Source organism: Mobula hypostoma, chromosome 1, assembly GCF_963921235.1.
Source record: "Mobula hypostoma chromosome 1, sMobHyp1.1, whole genome shotgun sequence".
NCBI lineage: Eukaryota > Metazoa > Chordata > Chondrichthyes > Myliobatiformes > Myliobatidae > Mobula > Mobula hypostoma.
This window is the reverse complement of record NC_086097.1, coordinates 192,158,659-192,164,159: the sequence shown is the minus strand read 5'-3', so window position 1 is coordinate 192,164,159 and position 5,501 is coordinate 192,158,659.

Below are 5,501 nucleotides of genomic sequence, written 5' to 3'. Positions count from 1 at the left end.
TAGTATGTACAGTATGCAATATACAACTCAGAGATTCTTCTTCTCCAGATAGTCACAAAACAAAGATAAACCATGGAAGTAAGTTCAAAGGGAAACAGTAATCCCACCACCCCTGCAGATAAAAAATGGCAATGCAGTCATCAACCCTCCAAAAATCCCCTCCCCTGCACAAAAAAACACAACAAAAGTATCAGCCTCCAAACCCTTACCACATTTACTGAAGGTAGTAAATACTAAGTGGAAGGAATCAATACAGAAAATGCAGGAGAGACTCAGTAGGTCAGGCAGTACCTGTGGAACGACAGGGTTAACACTTTAGTTTGTAGACCCTCACAAAGGGTCTTCAACCTGAGATGTTAACTCTGTGCTGCCTGAATCTGAAGAATATATCCATCATTTACAGTTTTTGTTTCAGATTTTCTCCATTTACAATTTGTCCTTTGTGATATTCATATAGATGGAACAAATAAAATTAAGACGTCAACGAATGTAAGACATTACGCTGGCATGCTCTCCAAGGTGGAATGCCTACCTTAGTGCCAAAATAGCTTTTCCTCCTAAGAATGTCCATATTTCTAAATGGAATAGTGACATCTTGTGGTCTAATGTGGAAACTGATTATATCAACCCTCCTTGCTTTAGAGATACAGATTCATGAATTAGGAGCTGCTTGAGATTAGCTGATAATATTCCAGCTATTAAACCACTATTATATAAACCACAACTTAGTCTCTTCTACAATCTTGATCTTCTTTGGGTCAAGGAGGGCTTGGATATTACAGTATTTTAAGAATGTCCGTGATTTTTTTCAACACAGGGTGGGGGTTGTCTATCAGCTGTCAGAAGACCCTTAGGGATAAAATATCCTCTTGGCCTAATGGTAATACCATAAAATATAGAAGCTGAATTAGGTCATTCGGCCTATCAAGTTTTCTCTGCCATTCCATCATGGCTGATTTATTATCCCTTTCAACCCCATTCTTTTGCCTGACTAATAAAAAACCTAAAACCTCTGCTTTAAATATACTCAATGAGATGGCCTCCACAGCCAGCTGTGACAATGAATTCCATAAATTCATTACCCACTGGCAAAGAAACCCCTCCTCTTCTCTGTTGTAAATGGATGTCCCTCTATTCTGAGGCTGTGCCCTCTGGTCCTAAACTCACCCATTGCAGAAAACATCCACTCTAACCAGTCCTTTCATTATTTGAGAGATTTCAATGAGATCACCCCTCATTCATTTAAACTCTAGCAAATACAGGCTCTTTATATGTTAACCTCTTCTTTCCTGAAATCATTCTTGTGAACCACGCCTGGACCTTCTCCAATGCCAGCACATTTCTTTAGATAGGGAGCCCAAAACTTTCACAATACTCCAAGTGCCGCCAGACCAATGCCTTATAAAGCCTCACATTACATCGTTGCTCGTATATTGGTGGCACAGTAGTGTGGTGGTTAGCACAATGCTTTACAGTACTGGCAACCCAGGTTAAGTTCCTGCTGCTGCTTTTAAGGAGTTTGTAAGCTCTCACGCGTGATTGGGAGGGTTTCCTCCGGGTGCTTTGGTTCCCCCCCACAGACCAAAGATGTATCAATTCGTCGGTTAATTGGCTATTGTAAATTGTCCCGTGATTAAATCAGGAGATCACTGGGCAGCGTGACTCGAGGGGCCGGGAAGGACTGTTCCGTGGCGTATCTCCATAAATAAAGAAAACATTCCAGTCCTTTCAAAATGAATGCTAACATTGCATTTGCCTTCCTTACCACTGGCTCAAACTGCAAATTAATTTTTAGGGGATCCTGCACAAGGACACCCAAGTCCCTTTGCACCTCAAATTTCTGAATTTTCTCCCCATTTAGACAATAGTCTAACAAAGTGCATGACCATATACTTCCTTGCATTATATTCCACTTCTTTGCCCATTCTCACAATCTGTCTAAATCTTTCTACAGATTCCCTGCTTCCTCAACACTACTTGCCCCTCCACCTATCTTTGTATTGTCCACAAACTTGGTCACAATGACATTAATTCCTTCATCCAAATCATTACAAATAATATGATAAGAAGCAGTCCCAGCACCAACCCCCGTGAAACACCACATGCCAACCTAAAATGGTCCCCTTTATTCCCAATATTTTCCTCCTGCCAGTAAGCAAATCTTCCTTTGTCTATCTTACCTGATATTTCCTCAAAGAATTCCAACAGACTTGTCAGGTACAATATCCCCTTAAGGAAACCATGCTGACTTTGGCCTATTTTATCATGTGCCTCCAAGTACAGTGAAACCTCATGGAGTCAGAGTCATAGAAAAGTCCTATCCTTAATAATGCACTCAAATATCTTCCCAACCGCCGATGCCTAACTGGCCTATAATTTCCTCTCTTCTGTCTCCCTCCCTTCTTAAAGAGTGGAGTGACATATGCCATTTTTCGTTCCTCTGGAGCCTTTCTGGTATCTAGTGATCGCTGAAAGATCATTACTAATTTTTCCTTAATCTCTTCAATTTTCCATAATCTCTTCAACCTTCTCTTTCAAAACACTACGGTGTAGTCCATCTGATTCAGGTGACTTATCTACCTTCAAACCTTTCATTTTCCCAAGCACCTTCTCCTTAATGTTCACTTCTGCCCTCTTACACTCAAATTTCTCACATACAACTAGTGTCATCCACAGTGAAGACTGATGCAAAATACTTACTAAGTTCTTCCACTATTTCTTTGTCCAACATAACTTCTTCTCCAGCACCATTTTCCAGTGGTCCAATATCCACTCTTGTCTCTCTTTTATTCATTGTATATTTGAAACAACTTTTGATATCCTCTTACATTATTGGCTAGCTTTCCCTCATTTTTTCAATTTTTCTCCACTTGACTGTTTTTTAGTTGCTTTCTGTTGGTTTTTAAAAACTTCCCAATCTTTTAACTTCCCACTAATTTTTGTTATATTGTATGCCCTCTCTTTTGCACCAATGCTGGCTTTGACTTCCCTTGTCAGCCATGGTTGCCTCATCTGCCCTTTAGAATACTCCTTCATCTCTGGAATGTATCTATTTTGTGCCTTCCGAATTGCTCCCAGAATCTCCAGCCTTAGTTGCTCTGTCATCATCCCACCTAGTGTTCACTTCCAGTTAACTATGGCCAGCTCCACTCTCATGCCTCTGTAATTCTCTTTACTCCACTGTGATAAAAATACATCTGACTTTATCTTCTCCCTCTCAAGCTGCAGGGTGAATTCAATCATCATCCTAAGAGTTCCTTTACTTTAAGTTCTCTGATCAAATTTGGTTAATTTCACAACACCCTGTCCAGAATTGCCTTTCCTCTAGTGGGATCAACCACAAGCTGGTCATAGGCATTATACAAATTTCCTATCTTGGCACCCAGCACCAAACTGATTTTCTAAATCTACCTGTATATCAAAATCCGCCATGATTATCTTAACATTGTCCTTTTTACATGCCTTTTCTATTTCCCATTTGTACTGGTAAAAGTGGTATAACTGTATTCTGATGGGCCTATGAAGATATCTACACATTGACAGTACCTCCTGGCTCAAACAGAGCTCAGGTTTCCTTTGTTTCCTCGTGAAAGATACAACTGAACAATTAGTTTGATTAAGTAACTTTACTTAGCTCTTCAATAAAAGAACAAAGAAATCAGTAACTTCAGTAATTTTTACTCTCAGTCACAGAACTAATTTAACTTTCTACCTTCAGCTGCAAATCCAATGTAATTCAACTCAAAGAACAAAACTTAGACTTCATTATTTGATTCTTCCCTAATAAATCAAACTCAAGGTTGCATGCAATCCATAGTAATACTTATCAGCAATTAAAAGCACCACATTTATATTCTTCACCACTCTATCTTCAGCCGTTGAGGAGGCCCAACACTTTGAAACATGAGGGGATATAAAGATTGCTAGGCACTGTTCGCTAACCTGCTCATGTAGAAGATCCAAAAATCACTTGGTAAATCTTTAGTAGTATATTATTCTGGATTTCCCTTATCTCCCCTACAAATAAAAAAAAAACTCCATATATGGCAAGGTGCCCTATGCATGACCTATTGGAAATTACTGCGTGATTTCCAATAAATTCTCTTAATAAATTCTCTTAAACAGTCTCTGTAACCAGAGCCTAAAACAAAACTTGTCAGCCATTTTATCAACATATTCAGCCATTTGATCCCTATTATAACCGGGAAATCACTAACTCTGCTTCATCTTAGCACACCACTACAGCTTGATTTCACTGTTGCTTACAGCTTTACATCAAAGGTCATGGGCCATGTATGGGTACCTTGTTGCAGCTTATTTGTATACAGCAGCCTCTAAGCAGCTGAACACAAGGATATTGTAACTATAATAAGCATAAAGGAAATTGTTGTCGTTGAGTGCCGTCGAGTCATTGCTGACTCATGGTGACCCTATCCATAAGGATAGTATAGCTCTCATGGCAAGATACAGAAGTGAATTGCCAGAACTTTCTTCTGCACAGATACTACTGCTGCCCAGGTCGGGACCCGGCCAGATTTGAACTCAGAACCATCCGTCTTGAAGAACAGTGCTGATGCCACTACACCACCAGACAGTCCTAAAGGAAATTATCCCTGTATTTTGGCTGTCATAATTGAACGCATGCAGCAGGTTTCCCAATACCTCAAAGACTTGGTCATTGCTAACTTGCTGATGTAATTTGCAAGTTTGGAAATTCCGAATTTGTGAGGAAAATAAGTCAGTTCCCACAAGTGTATATGTTCCCTTCCCCCGCCCTTTCCTGCAGAGGACAACATCTAAACCCATTCAGTTTTGCAATCCTATTGTCCTCAAAGTTACCATTTCAGCTTTGGCTTATTCCCAGCTAAAATCAAAATTTAATTTCACTCAAAGCCTCAGAGGTGGCATTTACTACCCTTTCCAGCAATCTGGCCAAACTCCAAAAGTCCATTATCACATTATCTGTGCCCTGTATAGGGACTGCAATTTTAAAGAATTCATCCACTTGATTGAATTCTCTCTTACCTCTCTCTAGGACTTGTGTGGGTGTATTGGAATGGTATATGTGGATACCATATACTATAGTACCACAAAACCTAGATAGAAAGAGCTTTGTCACCATTTTGGCAACCATGGGTAGGCTCAATGGCCATAGATAAAATAGGTACCATTCAGAGTAGGAGGCATAAAATAACAGTTGTGATCTGTAAGGATACCAACATTACAAAAACTATTCCCAATCCAAAATCCAAAGTTTTTAAACTTCTGAAAACAAAAGGACCTGGTTGGTCAGCCAGTGTCTGAGATATTGGTCAAGGGACAGTGATAATGGAGTATGGAAGATGCCATACTGTGGGGTAATGCCATCCTTTTAAGAGCTCATAGTTGTAAGAGGAAGACTTTATTGACATTGGTGACTCGGTTATCGAAGGCTAACCGAGACAAAACTACAGCTCAGTTGAGAGGGACAGGACACTGTGGAATACCCGCTGTGGAGTGTA